We start from the raw sequence: 17,989 nt of genomic DNA, 5'->3' as shown, positions 1-17,989 counted from the left end.
AGGTCCTCGGTGCTGACTTCTTAGCGCTTGGTTTGCGAGGGAAGAGGCTCGACATCCTCCAGCAGAAGATCTGTTCCACTTGCAGAAAAAGGGGCTCCTGTCTTTATACCTAAAGCTCAGATCTTTGAGGTTTCTGTTTTAGTCTTCAGATCTTTTCCTAACTACCTTTACAGTAAAATACTCATTTTTTTAGGCACGTAGGCCAGGACTAAACAAGTATTTCCATCACACAGATGAAAAGCTCTAGCCAATACGAGTCTAAGGATGCAGAATTTCTGGCCTGGGAAATAAATGTGTAAGTGAGATTGTTTGGTCCCCTTCTCCCCTGTGAACATCCCACATACACACACGTTGAATGTCACACTACTTCCTCTGGCTTCAGGGCCCCATTATGACATCCTGTCGTGTCACATCTGATTTCTTCTGAAGTGTGCCAAGCTCTGCATGACTTTTCCCTCCCCTTCCTCCAAAACCCCTCTACCCCTCCAACTCCCCTACCGCCACACAGACTCAAATTCTTCCCCTCCTCGGGTAATGATCAGGAGGAAAGTCAGCAGACTCACTGATTTAATTTATGGTGTGAATGACTAATGACCTGATAATGTCTCCGGGAAAGGGAAGGTTTTATCAGAGGCATTTAATGCAAATATTTACCCTGCAGAGACTATAAATTCTTCTTTCCTCCATCCCTAACCCAGCCCTGAATTAGATGCTGGTCCACAGTCCTATTGTCCTCAGGGCTGAGAAGATCTCTGCTCATCAGGAAGAAGGCAGCTTTTTCTTTGCTGGTAGATGGCTCTCCTGTGATCATGACTCTTTCCTACTATGGATATCATATATTTCTCACTTCCTTTCCTCCTTTTCTTCCTCCAGAGCCCAGAGCCCATAAGCCTTTACTCTCTCTCTGTTTCATTTTTTGGGCAGCTCATAGAAGAATGCCCATAGTTTCTCTTTCTACTGGCTGCTCAGGTATCTGGAAAGAGATCACAGAGGGACTCCACTTTTATGACCACAGGGCTCCCAAATGCCAATCTGCATTCATAACCACACATCCCCTGGCTTGGGGAGCACAGTGAACAGAAAAGTAGCTTGGATCTGGGCTAAGAGCCTTATCCATGAAATCGTGATTGCTGCCTGTACAAGGGCGCCACGGGTGTCTCGAGTGTAGTCTTGGGCAACATTTATTTTTCTCCTTCCTTCTGCCAGTCTCCACCTTTAGGATCTTCTTACAAGGACCGTTGCCTTCTGCCATCCCACAGCAACTCTAGCTGCTTTGTTGTATTTGCCCGAATCACAGTCGAGCGGTGGCTGCTTCTCTTACACTGTAGACCCAAGGATGAGACAGTTGGGCCCACTCGATGGCATGGATCTGCCAAGGGGACTGTTTTTTCATTTAAGTACAACTTTTATGTTATCACAGTTTCCCTTCCCTTTGAAAGCTGGCACAAATCCTCTGGACCAGAAGACACCATGGAATGCTAGCTGTGCAAAATATCACCCAAACAACTCATTGATAAGGCAAAGCTGAGCTTATTGCCTACAGCAGTGAAGGAGAGCCCTTGTCCTCAGCATCTCATAGCGTCTCAGAGCTAGAGGGGCTAAGGAGAGATAGTGAGATTTCAAAGTCTGACCTAAGACCAGTGTTTCAGTGTGGGGGCACGTTTAGGACTGAGGAAGGATCACGATATCAGAATGTAGCATTGGCGGACAAACCAAAGCAAGGATTTTGGAAGCAAAAGGTTTCAACAAGTCTTAGGTTATAAACTGTCATTTAATGCTTTTTAAAATTAAAAATTTGAGGGGCACTTGGGTGGCTCAGTCGGTTAAGCATCAGACTCTTGATTTCAGCTCGGGTCATGATCTCAGGGTTGTGGGATTGAGCGCTGTCTGGCTCCACGCTCAGCACGGAGTCGGCTTGTCCCTCTCCCTCCCCTTCTGTCCTTCCCCCGCTCATGTGCATGTTCTCTCTCCCTCTCTCTCTCTCTCTTTCTCTCTCTCTTTCTCTCTCAAATAAATAAAATCTTTTTAAAAATTTAAAAAAATAAATTATAGACTTGATAGGTCTATCAGGAAGTTCTTGCAATGATCAATTAGATTTCTGCCACTTTTATCTCCCTGGATAAGAGTTTTCTGTAATAATTAAGTCATGTGATGAAGACAGTAGAATGGAAAAGTCATGTGTAAACAGTAGGCTGTGTAGGAGGTTTGATTCTTAACAGTAGTAAGTCCCAAAAGTCCCCATAGTGCTACCCTTAACCACCTCCCTATACAGCCAGCCCCGCCCACCCAGCAGAACCTGTGACCTAGAGGTTTCAGACCATTTGCTTTTCTTATAGTGCTTCCTTCCTCAGCCAGGTCACTGTCTGCAGGGTAAGGGATTCCTGTTTTCATGCCCAGCTCAGCCACACGCTGTCTCTCCTTGAAGCTCCTCCAGATCTCCTGCAGACAGAAATCCTTCCAGCCTTCCGGACAGGCCTGACAGGCCTGAATTCACACACTAGGTAGGCAGCAGGAGCCCTTGTCCACAACTTTCGCGGGCAGTTGAAGGTTTGGTAGAAGGGGCAGAGTGTACACGTTGGGCCTGTTGTAAAGTGGCGCCACCGTGGAAAGGACCACAGAAAATAATGCACACGAATTACAATCGTTACTAAAGGAAATGGGGCAGAGCTGGCTAGATGTCCGTCAACATTTTAACTTCTTCTCACTTGGGACAGAGTTAGCACTGATCTTGGGCAAGATATCAGGCAGGACAGAAGCAGCCTGCGTCTCAGGATCATCAAATGGAGAAAAGCCTGCCAGGCAGGAAATGAGGGAGAAATAAACTCCTATTATGTCAATCATGGAAAAAAAATGTTTGGTCTGTTTGTTACAGCAGCTGGTACAGGATGCAAAATGACAATATTCCCATCGGAGTCAGAAGAAAATGATCTCTGTCATTGTTTTGAACTGAAAAACCATACCACAGGGAAGAACCCCGGGTTCGAGCTTTGGGTGACCCTGATGGAAAACCAGAACAAATTAACTTGGCTTTGGCATATTAATCAAGTGGCAGGTATTTATAGAATGTGTTATTAGCTGATCATCCTTTGAAAACCAGTTTGCTTCTTTGGGAAGGTTTTGGCAGCTGTGCATAGGCTGATAGTTCCCGTTTTCTCTCTGCTCATAGAAATAAACTGAGATTCCTCTTTTTCTTTTTTTTTTTTTAGTTTTTAAAATTTATTTTAGAGAGAGACAGAGAGAATACATGAGTGGGGGATGGGAGCGGGCAGAGGGGGAGTGAGAAGGAGAGAAGGGGACTCCCCACTGAGCGCAGAACCCACTGAGGGGCTTCATCGTACAGCCCTGAGATCAAGACCTGAGTCCAAATCAAGCGTCGGACAGGTAAGCAGCTGAGCCGCCCAGGCGCCCAAAAACTGAGATGCTTCTAATTTATGTATTTCGGATGGGAAGAAAGATAGGGTCAAAGCCATTTCGACCAGAATCTCCTCAATACCTAGGCCATTCTCCCTGGAGTTCAGTTTGATGCAGAATCTGGAGAAAAACCTCTCCCAACACCCTTCTTAATAACCTCATGGGCTGGAAGAACTAATACCCTCATGACAAAGGAGTCCTTACTTTTAGGGACTGTCCTGAACTTTTGCCCCTCTGAGTGTAGGTGTTCAAGCTGAGTCACCAAAAAACCAAAAACCAAAAAACAAAAATAATACCCCAAATAAAAATCACATACCCATAAGGATAAGCAAGAGCCCCCCCTTTCCCCATGTTTCTATCATGTTATAGAGAAGGACACAGTGTTGATCAGGGTACAAATCCACACTAGTTTGCGTGGGATACCACGCTTAGCCATGTGGGTTTGAGGTGGGCCGCAGCTCCAGACCACTGCTGGTCTGTGTGCACCCACGCTGGGCAGTGCTCATTCTGCCTCTGTCCCCGCAATCTTATGATCCCAGGAAGGATTTGCCCACCTTCTCCACCTACCCCACCATTTTCTCTAAAATAAAATTGATAAAACCGGCCAATTTCATCCGAGAGAGGTAGTTAATAGGTAGGAAAGGATTACAGACTATCATAGGAGGGAAATACAGAATACTGTGGAGAAACGCTACGAACATGCTCATTAGCCTCAATGCTGGGACAGTTACTCCTCTGGCAAGGTGAAGAGTCCAGTGGATTAAAAAAAAAAACCTTTTTTTTTTTAAATTTTCCTTTCTTGGTAAAACTTTTACAATGGGAAAAGACATAGCATTTGGCTCATGCATTCTGAGTACAAGAGGATTCCACAGGCAAACAACGTTATTAGAAGAAGCCATCCAGCTCTTACTTGTTCATTCATTCGTGAGCGTGTGAGAGCCGTCAAGCAAACTGGTTTTGTGACATTCTCATTTGAGGAGGTCACATGGGCACCTTCAGCCCATTTCCATGTGTGAGTCCTGGCTTTGCTGGAGTTATTTGTGGGCAAGGCTCACATGAAAGCATTGGGAGGGTTGGCTTTTCAAGGTTTAGTTTGGAGTGAGAAGAGAAGTTGACTTCGGGGACTGGAAGTCTTGGAGACCTGGCCGACTCAGCACTAGATGCTATTTTTAGTAGTTCTTCAACCTTATTGACATAAAAAATGCCAAGTAGAATACGACTCTAAAGGAAGGCACCTGATTTAACCATCAAATGCAACAGAAATAATCATTAAAAGCTCTTTTCCTTAATGGCCATCTTTACTCGGTTATAGTTCTTAACTTCCAGATAGTGGTTCACGTTTCAGTACTTGAAAAGCATAGGGAATGCCTTTGGATTTTATTATTTATGATAACACGAGAGTTAAAAATAAACAAATGTATCTAAATTTATTTTTGGTATAAGTGTACTTTTTGTTTTAAAGTTCCTAAGCAAAAATACCATAGAAATTTAGATCGCCTGAGGGCTTATGAAATCAGAGGGGAATGTCTCCTCGAATAGACTTTGTGGTATTGTCCCCTCACCTCTCTGCTGTGGTGTTGTTCCCCCACCCTTCTGGCTGTAGTGTGTCTCCTCACCTCCTGGGCTGTAGTATGTCTCCTCACCTCCTCACCTCCTGGGTGGTGTTCTCTCACCTCCTGGGCTGTGATATTGTCTCCTCACCGCCTGGGCTGTGGTGTTGTTCCCTCACCCCCTGAGCTGTGGTGTTGTTCTCTCACCTCCTGAACTATGGTATTGACCCCTCACCTCCTGAGCGTGGTGCTGTCCCCTCACCTCCTCAGCTGTGGCGTTGGCCTCTCACCTCCTGAGCTGGGGTGTGAAGAACAGCCTAGGTGCTCCTGCAGCATGCCTTGCCTGTTCTCCAAGAGCGGCAGCCATACCATGAGAAAAAGTGGCTGTCCTTGTCATTTGTTTCAATTTGAGGAATAGAGACCCACTGAAGCCAAGTCAAATAAACAAGATTTATTGTGGAAACACATAGGAATTAAAGAAGAAATAGAATTCCAAGGACATCCAAGCACAGGAGCTAAAATTGAGCTAGGTCCTGGCTTCAAGGACACTCAGTCAACCCCAGAGGTAGAAATTAATAGATCTTCGCTCCAAAAGCTCCAAGATCTGCCAAAACTTGTGTCTACTCACGTCACTGCTCTGCTCAAAATGCTCCAGTGGCTCCCCATGTCACTCAGAGTAAAAGACTAAATTCTTACCATGACCCACAGATCTATATGATGTTCACCCTCCCCCCCTGAGGCACAGGCAACTGTGTCTCCCCCTCAGTCACGCTGCTGTGACTGGCCATATTGTCTACCCTGTGGTCCCTTAACACCCCAGGAACACTCCTGTCTCCGCAATGTTGCACCTGCTGCTTCTTCTGCCTGGAATGCTCATTCCCAGCTATCTGCTTATCACTTCTTTTAGGTCTTTGCTCACATGTCATCTTCTCAGTGAAGCCATCCCTCTGTTTAAAATTGTAAGCCCACCCCACCCCAACAATTCCTATCCAAATTAATCTGAATTATTTTTAACATTTTGTGTTATGAAAAATTTTACACATACTCAAAATGGCATCATGAACCCCCTTCTGGTCATCATTGATCAGATGTCTTAATTTCACTGATCTTATTTCATCTATTCCCCCTCCATTTTTTCCAGCATTATATCTAAACCTCCCAGCATGTATCACTATCTAATATATATTTCTTAGTTTCTTGGTTGCTTCATGTTTCCCCCAAAACCATCGGCTCCATGAGGGCTGGGATTTTCCTGGGTTTGTTCACAGCTGGTATCGCCAGCACCCGCTTGAGTGTCCGATGCAGAGTAGGCGCTCATTATTCATGGCTGAATGAAGCAATGAAGCAGTTCCCACAATACTGCCTGCTTTCCTCCCCCACAACCCCCCACCACCTGACCTGTGAAGCCACAAATGTCACAAGCACCCCTCCTCTGACCCCACCCTGTGATTGTCAGCCACAGCCCCTACTTAGCCCCATCCCAGACTCTCAACAAGCCCCTGGCTCCCAATCCAAGAGGCAAAACCAGATTGGCCCAGTTCTCTGTTTGTGAGCCATGTCACAGTATTCTGGCAAGGCTGTGAATTAACTTTCCTGGTGTTCTTTTGTCACCATGTGGTACAAAAGTGGGTACCTAACAGGGGCCGTCAATGGGCTATTTCCCTGGAAAGGAGTGTGTGTAATTGACATCCCTCTTTCACCACACAAACAATTTTCAGCGAATTTGATGAGATTAGGCCATGTTCCTTTTTAGGTGATGGGTAACTCTCTCGGGCAGCCTCTAATCGTTCTAGCCGTTTTGGAGTTATAATGCATCCCATAGAGAAGATATATATGTGTGTGTGTGTGTGTGTGTGTATATATATATATATATATATATATAATATATATATATTTTTTTTTTTTTTGTCCAGGCTCCACCTGTGAGATAGAAAAGAATGCACAAGGAATAGCTCCCTTCAATTCAATATCTCTCTTCCACCACTGCCAAGGTTGTCAACCAGCAAAGCCCTTTGGGCATCAGACACTCTCCAATTAGGCCTTCAATAAAAGCCAGGAGGTGTTGCCAGCCCATGATGACAAGCTAGGAACCTGAAGGACCAGTAATATGCTGGCACCCCAGCAACCACAATGAGGATTGCTTGGCGAATGATTCTTGCCAACAGTGTTTCCAGTCTACCTGCCAAAGGGTGTGGCTTCTTTCTCAGGGAGCTCCTATGTGAACCAAGCACTGACCAGACAAGGGTAGATCCGAAGGAAACATCACCACATCAGAGCATGTCCCAAGGCTGTGGCAGGAAAGACTGTTTATTTTCACTGCGGGCTGGTTGTCCCTGATAACTCTGCGCCACCCAGCTGCCACTCACAATGATTTTTAAGGCCACCTGGTTTTCAAAGTCATCCTATAAGGTTGTAGAGACTCAGTCTCAACTCAGATTCAAATTTTTAAAATTAATAGTATTACCTCCATTAGCTGTTGGATATTGACGGAGTCCTCACAGGGTCTTATCCTTTTTCTAGATTCTTCCAAGGGTAGGATTGATACTCATCTGGTACAGTCATTCTGCAGTCAAAGTACCAGAATACTTCCATACCACTTGGTAAATAGACAGTGCCCCAAACACCCCCACTTGGAAGTCTCCCACCATCTCAGCTACCTCAGCTCCTGCTCTGAGTCCTCTGGATCTTGGCATGACCGAGAAGGTAAAGGGTTGATGCTGGTCCAGGAGGGACCACAGTATCCATTGTGATGGGTCCGCACCTGTGCCATACTGGTTGTTAAATATTTTTAATATCACCCCTGCTTCTAAGTTAAAAGCAATGACTACCACCACCCCTCATCTTAGACATTTTCATTCTTACTAATTTATAGAGAAGGCTGCAGTGGGATTGGGACTGGACCAAGGTCCTAATCCTGCACAGAGACAGGACAGCCAGAAACAGAAGTAATCATTCAAGTAGAGACGCTGTAAGCACTTTCCTCTGCTACAGACATCTTTCCACCAGAATGATACCTACATAGGATACATATGTTTGTCTGGTTTGTGCACTGCTGTATACCCCAGCACCCAGAGCAGTGCTTGGCACACAGAAAGTGCTCAATAAATCATCACAACTCTTGAATGAAGACATGAAGTCCCTGATCTGATGGCCCCTTTGTTGCCTAACTTGACGAACTTAGGTGACTCTAAATCTTTTCAGGACTTCACAATTTTGACCTTTTTTCTTAACTATTTAATCTCTTCCTACATCAAGGCACAGAGGAGACAAGCATATCTATGGTGCATGTCACTGACTGATCTCCACATACACAGCGATGTGATGTCTGTAGCATTTCCCTGCGGTCTAGAAGGTGTTCTGGTTTCTCCAAGCCACTTCTATTTTCATTTCCAGAAAATTAGCCTCACACATGACATCTGTTGGACCAACTCAGCAGAAGCTGTTCCAGGATCTCAGGCAGCACAGGTGAAACAAGAGAGCAGAGTCAAGCGCTCTGGAATCACAGCTCTGCCACGAGCCACATCATCGGTGGCTTTTTGTCCCCAGGTGCTCCAGGATAGAGGAATGGGGTCAGGGACCAGGAGGAAGTGAGGTAGGTGGCAGGCCTTTAAGAGCTGGAGTAAACAAGTTCACCTTCTCTAGCCACTGATGAAAGGCCACTCTGGAAGAAGGAAAGGGCCAGGTTTTATTCACCAAGGCATCCCCTAGCTTCTACCCACTGTCCAGTTGTGCTCACCTGGGACATGTTTTCGGTCAGCAAGATCTCTGTGAGGTTTGAAGGGTGAAGGAGCAAAGTCTCTGAAGGAAAATTTGAAATATGTGACATTTCAGAATCAGCCCTCTTCCCTATTTACAAAACTACAGGGAAAGTGTCAGTCTCTGAACACACATCCCATGTGCAAATTCACATTTTCCTCTTGACTATATTTTGAGGACCTACGTGACTTCCAATACGCGACACAGATGGCATGTTTCCCTACAAGTGACACGAATCGTGCGTCACAGTTACGCTTTATTTTTAACCCCTTTCATCCCGGCATTGCCACGCAGTGCGCAAACTTTAATTAATACCCCTCACAAAGTGGCGAGGATCATTATCCCTGTGTCAAGTTTGAGAAACCGAGTCACCGTAGGCTATGACCCACAGGCCACAGGCTGAGTCAGTGGCAGAGCCAGAGACCAAATTCCTGACTCCCAACTGCCTGGCCACTGGCCGGGCCTCACACCCACTGCCGGCATTTCTCATTTGAAGCTGCTCGCTTTTGCCTGGAGCCAGCCGGACGCCTCCCCTGAGGCCTCCTCATCCCACAGCTAACAAGGATGCCGCAGCCCAGGAGAGGCCTCAAACAGCAATGGCGGAGCACGTCTCAGACCGTCTGAGGCGCCTCAACACAGTCAAGAATCTGGGCCTGACCTGGGAGTTTTCTCCCAGGAACTGAGACCACAAAGCCCCAAGGTTTCCAGACGCCTCTCTCCATTCTCAGAGCACGTTTAGTCCGCACCTCCCTTTTTATAGTTCATGGTTCTTAGTGACTACATGAATGATTTTAGCCTTCGTCCTTTTCTTCCTGTCTCTCTGCTTGCAGTCAGTCCCGTCTTTCCTCTCCTCCTTTCACAACACATGCCTTGTCTCCTCTGCAAATAACCCTCAGACCCGCACACCTTGGCCTAGAAGGCATGGCCCTCCAGCTCACCTTCTGGCATGCTCTAGAAAAGGAAGCCAGGACCAACTCCACTAGAAACCAGCTTTCAGGGCATAGGAGATTACACCATGTAAAGGAGACACACAGATATCTTGGGAAGTGTCCTGATGAGTAGTAGGGTTCCCACCAGATGTTGCACACAAGGACTGTTATTTTTTTTTTCTTTTCCTGAAGGAGGACAACTACAAGAAATAGAGACCTGACAAGTTTTCAATGAAGAGGTGGTGTGGTGCAGTGGCTAAGAGAATGGGCTCCATGGAGCCCAAATACAGCAAATCCTGGCTCCACACTTACCAGCTGTGTGACCTAGTCAACTTTCTTTATTGCTTGGTGCTTCCATTCTTGATCTTCTGTCAATTGGTAAAGTTGTCCCTCTCCTCACAATCATTGTGAGAAATAAATGACTTAAGGCATCAAAAGTTCCTGAAAGAGTGTCTCGTTCTTAGTAACTGTTAGAATCCAACAAACTATTCTCTCCACAGTTACTCAATGCCAGACACCATACTAGGGACAGGAGCTGGCCCTTCAGGGCTCCAGCGGAGGGAACAGATAGGTAGATATTCCTAATGCACTGTGGTTGGTCGTGACAGTGATGCGGATATGCACAGGGCACTACAAGTCTGCCCCTGTGTGAATGAGGAAATAATTCCAGCCCTAAAGGCACATGCAAGGGGAACTTGGGCTGGAGATCAGGAACTTATTTCCTCAGCTGGGTGCCATCATGCCACAGTGTGCATGATGCGCTGTGTGCGTGACGGCACTGCACAATAGTGTCTAAGCTGTCCTGAGAAGGAAGAGGAATGGGGCAGAGAGGGGTTTGGAGAAGTGATGGCTGGATTTATCTTGATTAGGGATTCATTCATCAAAATGAACAGGGGAATCTGACATGGCATTCTAGGCAAAAAGAAGAGCATGAGCAAAAGCGAAGAGGCCGTCAGGAGCACATTATATGTAGCGAACTACAAATAATTTGGTACTTCCTCAAGCAGGAGGCAGGGAATGGCAGGCAGTGTGCTAGGCAGGGGCCAAGCAACGTAGGGGCAGGTCCACTGTGTTCATAGCTGCCCACCATATCCGAGAAAAGGTGGTCAAATATTCAATTCTTCACCCTGACACTGAGTTGTCACTTGGACGTGGTTTCCTCTTTCCTTCTGCGTTCTACTCTGGGGTTTCAGTGGGTGTTGCTAGTAGCTGGAATCCTGAGGATTGGTGATCTAACAACTTCGGGCTCCCATCCTTCCTGATCATCAAGATTAAACAGGGACCCTGTGTCAAAAGGGAGTCTTTCTATTTTGTCACTAAATGAAAGGTTGAATGATTTGTACTTCCTCTCATCTAAACTTTCTCTGAAATCCCATGGGAGCCTCACTCAAATTGCTTCAACAAGAGAAGAAATGGACATACTCTGAATATAGAAATGAGAGAAACATGATCTGACTGTTTAATCTATTAGAGACGACCAATGTGTAAATGGATAAATCCAACTACCAGATGACCTGAAAAGTGCTAGAATAGAAACATGGGCAAAGTGTATGGAAATCACAGCACCAGCATGGCAGGAAGAGTTGGAAGAGGCTTGTACAGGAGGGGGTTTTTAAGCTGACTGTCAGAGGCTGAGTCGGAGTTTCTAGAGAATGAGAAGAACAATTCAGACAGAAGAAAGTACAGGGTTGTGAAAGAGTCTGATGTTTCAGGAAACAAGCCATTCCATCAGAATGACTGTGGTGAAGTGTTGCAGGGTCAGAATCACAGGAGCTCAGCATAAGAAGAACTGGATGGTGCTGCATCTTGGAGTTACTTGCTCAGGTTTGCTTTTTAGAAGATATTTTTGGTGGCAAGATAAAGGATGAGGGGGGCGCCTGGGTGGCACAGCGGTTAAGCGTCTGCCTTCGGCTCAGGGCGTGATCCCGGCATTATGGGATCGAGCCCCACATCAGGCTCCTCCGCTATGAGCCTGCTTCTTCCTCTCCCACTCCCCCTGCTTGTGTTCCCTCTCTTGCTGGCTGTCTCTCTGTCGAATAAATAAATAAAATCTTAAAAAAAAAAAAGATAAAGGATGAAGTGGAATGTAGTGCAAAGAGAATCAGGAATTCCATAGATGAAGGCATTGAAATAGCCAGGTAAACCATGGTAATGGTCTGATCTAAGATAATACAGTAGGGATCTTTATGAGATGGGATTCTCTGACTGGCCATGGAAGTGCAAAAAGAGGAAGATTTCAAGAATTATTGAATTTTCTGGGGTACCTGGGTGGCTCACTTGGCAGAGTATCCGTCTTTGATTTCAGCTCAGGTCATGATCTTGGTCTGAGGTCAAGCCCCATGTCAGGCTCTGTGCTCAGCATGGAGTCTACTTAAGATTCTCTCTCTCCCTCTCTCTCTTTGCTTCTGCCTCTCCCCCACCCCCCACCAAGTAAATATATAAATCTTAAAAAAAAAAAAAAAGAATGACTGAAATTTCTAATCTGGGAAACACAGAAGGCAATAACACCATGAACCAAGATCAAAATACTTGAGGTAGGGGCACCTGGATGTCTCAGTCAGTTAAGCGTTCAGCTTTTCATCTCAGCTCAGATCTTGATCTCAGGGTGGTGAGTTCAAGACCCGCACTGGGCTCCATGCTGGGAACCTACTTAAAAAAAAAAAAAAAGAATACTTGAGGTAGAGAAAGTTCTGTTATCTATAAGGGTTCCATTTGAGATGTATTAATTTTGAGGTGACTTAGGACAATCCAATTGGAAGTGTCCAGATGGTCATTGGAAATATTTGTCTACACTTAGGAGAAAGATCAGGGCTGGAAATGGGGATATGGAAATTATTATGCGTTGAACCATATGAAATTGCTAACGAGATCACATTTTACCTACAAAAATGGCAATTTCATGTGGGAGAACATTTCATATGGGAAAATAGAGTGAGAGAGAAGAGATAAGTACCAAGGGTAAGATATTATCTGGGAAACGTTGATTTCTAACCGTGGGCAGAGAAGGAGAAATGGTGAAGATACTGCACAGAAATGGTAGGAGACAGAGACGCAGGGGAAATTCAAGAGGGAGTAATGGTATAGAAGCTGGAGGAGTGCTTATCAAAAAGGAACGGGTGTTCGAGAGGAAAAGGAGTGCTGCAGAGGATGCAGTAGGAGGACAGACACAGGGCTGTGCACCTGGCAGGTGGGAGGTGAATGCCCCCACCCCCAGCATGAATTTCAGCAGAGATGGGACAAGCACTAGACTGTAAGAGGTCGAAAAGACCCGCAAGGTTTCATTTGCTCGTGTGTTTTGTTTTTTAAGGTTTAGGGAGTTTTGCACCTATTTACGTATAAGAGGAAGAAGCCAAAGAAAAAAAAGCAATTTAAGATAAAAGACAGGAGGAATGAATAATTACGAGCACCACGTCCTGAAGGAGGCAGAGGAGTAGACTTGAATGCATAGGAGGAGAGGTGTGCCCCGGATGGACGGGCCAGAGGCTCACTAAAAGCAGTGTTAAGTCCCTAACCATCATATGCATTTCCAGCCATGCACTCTGACAGATCACATTTATTAGTGCTATTATGTTGTCATGGGACAGAAATCCTTCTCAAAGAGAAAGATGGCAAATATTTTAATTACCAGTGCTTCTTGCCAGAGATCAGCACTAATGCCTTTGATGTCTTCTTGGGCACGCCTACCTTGCAGCCTGCAACCTCACAGCTAAGTCCTCTCCACTGTTCACTGCGAGCCTGCCCCCACAAGAAGAATTCATCCCTTCGAAAGACCTCCAAAACAGTCCAAACAGTTGTCTGGTGAGCACAGAAGGAAGGTGTCAGAATTCACTCTGACTGGCAGTCTCTAAGGAGGTGTTTCTCTAAGGAGGTCTTTTCTTTGGGCTCTGGAATTAATGGTCCGGATGCCTGTCACTGAGGAGAGTTGGGGCAAAGGGCTTCCTTTTGGTTCCAGTTTCTGACATAACCAAAAGGAGAAATTCATTGCCCAGGACAGCTAGTATTTGCTTAATGATGGATCACAAACATAGATGCTGTCTTAAAATTCCCAACTAATCCTGTCCTAGTTCTCATCACGTAGAGGCCGAAGTGCTAGGATCACATTGGATTCATCCAATCAGAATAGTAGGAAAAACAGGATTAAGAACACGTCTCTTCATCCAGAGAAGTTAATAAGTGAAAGACCCAGCAGCCCAATCCTCTAACAAAAGAGCCTATCAGGTCAGGGACCCATGTTGCCACCTGAGCTGCCCATAGACCTGGGAACTTGGGCAATGTGAGTTACTGGTCACAGAGGAGACCGGGTGAGAGACCAGGAAGATTCCCACTAAACCTTTCGTACATTACCCGCATGGTACTTAGAGGTAACCAAAACGTCAGTTTACAGCTCTATGCCTGGTACAAGGGCTCTAGCTGTCGTAAGAGATGCTCGGTTAATGTGTGTCTAACAAATGAACAAGTGAGTCAATGAATCGTGCTGCCAAGTCACCACACTATTTATCCAAATAGGGGTTCAGAGCGTCTTGGGCTTGTGTTTGCATAGAGAGAAAATGAGGCAGGTCCTTTGGAAAGTTATCTTACTACCAGTCCCTAATCTAAAATGGTGAAATCGGTTTTTTGATAAAAGACCACAGATCTTCAGTGTGTGTGTGTGTGTGTGTGTACAAATATACACATAGATACACACACACACGGGAATGTAGGCATTTGTAAAACCGTAGCTTGGAGTAAGATGATCTTGGATCCTGAAAGATGACAAGAAAATGGACACAATTTGCACCTAGTACCATCAAGAGGATTTGTACCAGTCTTTTGAAATAAAACAGTAATAAAGCAAGCATCCCAAGAAATTCTGAATTTAGCTCCTGCCTTTTGTTCAATTCAGATTCCCTCTTTTTTTTTTTCTATAATCTTCCACATGTTTCTTATACTGTGAAGTGATTTTGTTACTATGGAAACCACAGGGCCTGCATAAAGCTCAAATATGATGTCAACTTATAAAATGATTTCAAATATGTCCCATGGCTTGACAAAAAGCATTTGGAGGAATTACCACACCCAATATAGTGATGTGCCTACTTAAAACATGTATCTGGGAATATACCTTTTTTAAAAATACAGATGGGCATTTGGGTGGGCAGATGTGATTAGTGAAGAAATAGCCCACAGATGCTGCTCTGAATGAAAATAAACAGCTTGGTTAGGAAATTCCGGGTTTATAAAATCATGGTAATTATGAGTTCTAGCATACAGAGATTATTCCTCACACTCAAAGCTTTGCCTTGTTTGTGAAGCACATAAGCCCTAGCTTTCTAAAAGAGCTCCCCTAGAAATATTCGAGAACAACACATCAACCATTTAAGGAGGATTTTTTTTAAGTGACTTCTTGCCTGGAGGCAAAAGATAAAGAAACTTACCTCTTGGGGTCCTTTTTCAGCCAGTGAAAGCCTAATTCTCCCCCTGGAGCTCTTGCTGTGTTTCTGAGGCCAAGTGTTGCCTCCAGATGAACACATATGTGCCTGATGTCATCATCTGGCCTCGAATCTGTATATGATTCAGTGATAGTGGAATCTGCCCTAATACTCTGAAATCATTTATGACACTGATAACCAAATGGAGCCTGGGAACCCACACCAAAAATCTACCTACTTGATTTGAGGAAAAGCCGCAGCGCTGTGAGAGCTGTTAGACAGGAAAGGCAGAATAAGCAGAATGGAAGGCAAGCCGCTCCGCTCCCTGGCCTCCCACCCTCCTCCTCGGCTACCCTTCCCTCTGCCAAGTACTTGCAAGTATATCATCACAACAACACTCCGGAGAACATTCTTGTTGGGTAATAAGAAAGCATAATTATATGCTTCAGAGCTGTTGAGGTTTTCTCCTATTTTCAAAACAATGAACATCCTGTGGAAAGAGAGCGCCGCTCATGAGTAAGCTGAGATTCCTTCCCTAGAACACACAGACAGTGGTTTGGAGGAGAAACCAGAGGGCAGCTCTGCTGATGTCTTATTCCTTGGGCAAGCCAACCATGCTGCTCTGCGGGGCTCCCAGGAACAAACTCTCTCCGTCAACATAATTCAAAGTGTAACATCTTCGAAACTGAAATTACATATTCTCTTTCTCCCTGCCTCTTCCCTTACAACCATAGGCTGTCCAGCGCTGAGAGAAATGGAATTGTTTCTAAGTCCACACCATACAAAACGCAAGACTGACTTCCACAAAGCATTACATTTATTCCTTCAGATATTCGTATTTCTCACCTCAAACGTGATCAGTGAAGAGTGGGAACTGCCCCTTTGAGTCACACAATTCCTCCTGGTTGTGGAATCCTAGTTGCAGCTTCATGAACGTGCAGTAACATATGGTTTCCAGAGGCAGACGTTCTTTCATGCGATTATCATACCGACATTCTTTAAAATCCATCAGCAAGCCATGGAGAATAGTTGTGGCTGGAGCCAAAGAAACCATCGCGGGCATTTAAAAAACACCAATCCTTTCGACACTTCTGTTTACTAAGTAGTGACCTCCGATTCCACAGGTAAGAAAACCTGCACCCAAGAGAGTCATAGAAATGCATATCCCAGAGTCCTTATTCAGACTGGACTTCCCGGAGCCCAGACTATTCTCTCAGAGAAGTCTGTGTTGCTTCTAAAATATCCTGCAAGTGTGGTTATTTGTACCACAGCCCACTAAACTCTCAGATTCATTAAAATTGCCCTGAACAGAACATGCTTTCAAGTAAAAACATCATGCTGTTGCTTTTATAAGGCTTGGGTCACATTCTTTTGACCATATGGACTCTGTCACGTGGAAATGAGAATTGTTGGTAGCTGTCAAAAAATGTTGTCCCACAAAGGGAGGCAAAGCATTCTGGGGCTCACACACCTCTAGCCACTGCCCCTCACTTGACCACAGCCTCATGGAGAGTCTGAGGCAAACACTGAGGATCAGATTCCTTTCACTTTGGTGGTGGTTTGGGAAAAACGACTTTTCTTCCTGTAAAAATCTGTTATTTGGCAGTAAGTACTAAATGTAGGGGGCTGAGTCACGTTTCTTCATCCAGCTTTGTATTTTGCTTCCTAGGCAAGTGGGAAATTTTGGAAAATCCAATTTTTATGAGTGTGCAGTTGTGTACGTGTTATGTGTGAGAGAAGGAGAGAGAGACTTTGGGAAGGAGTAGGGGAATAAAATGTATACATATCCCAGATCCAATTTCTAGCAGATAATTCATATTCCTAATCTGTAGCCTTGAAGAAGACTGTCATTTTATTGGCACAAATGACTTACCATGCAGTTTGTTGGGCAAGTGTTTAAAAAAAAAAAGTAGGAAAAAAACCCCAGCCATGTGCAGAAAATGCCTTGGCAGATGGAGCATATCTATTCCAGACCCCAGATCCTTCACTACTGAGTATCTTCCTTTTCTTGGTGTTGGACCCATTCACTGCCCGGGAAACAAATGCCAAGAATTTCCCAATAGCACCATTGAGGATTTCTGAAATGAAGAGAATTCTGGACTATTGCAGGAAACTCTTAAACCAAGACATCCAGCCTGTGTTGCCTAAAGGTTAAGGGGGGGTTCTTCACCTACATTAAGTAGTATCTAAGGCCAAACCCCACACAAAATGACACTGTGTCTCCCTTCATCTGCGCTTGCTCTGAGCCTCGAGATGCAGGAAGTCAGAGAAGTTGTTTGTAATTAAACTTCTCATTTGATTAGCTTCTCTTTCTCAATCTGAAGACAGATCACAGGAGTAGGACCACACTTACAGATAATGAACAGTTTCATTGTGTCCCAAGACCAGAACATGAGTTTATATAGGAAATTTTTTGATGGGGTATTTTGATAGTGACACAATGACATACCGGCTGGTTCTCTTTAACATTCGAGTCTTAATTTCCACCAATACTCAATAAACATACACATATATGCAACTTCTGTTAAGTGTCACTATCGTCCATCTCTAGAACTTTCTCATTGTCATATGTAGACACTTTGGGGAGACAAAAACTGATACTACTGATACTTGATAAGCTAGCAGAGATTAGAGTTGATACACAGGTGAATGGATCACTGAAAACACAAAAGTAACCAGAGTGAGGTGTCATAACTCATCAGAGTATAAGCACATAATATTTTCACGATTTATTTATTCATTCATTCAACATATATTAACATGGCACTTCTTATGTGTCAGGCACTGCTCAAGGTGCTGGAAATAAAGCAGAGAACATAAGAGACAAAAATTCTAGTCTTCGTAGTGCTAGCAAGTCAGATAGGAAAATGTAAGTATAGACAGATGAGTTGTGTCGGATGGAAATAAGTGATAATGAGCAAAGTGAAGAAGGAAG

This window comes from Ailuropoda melanoleuca, chromosome 10, assembly GCF_002007445.2.
Source record: "Ailuropoda melanoleuca isolate Jingjing chromosome 10, ASM200744v2, whole genome shotgun sequence".
Classification (NCBI taxonomy): domain Eukaryota; kingdom Metazoa; phylum Chordata; class Mammalia; order Carnivora; family Ursidae; genus Ailuropoda; species Ailuropoda melanoleuca.
The sequence above is the reverse complement of the archived record's forward strand: the minus strand, read 5'-3'. Positions refer to the sequence as shown.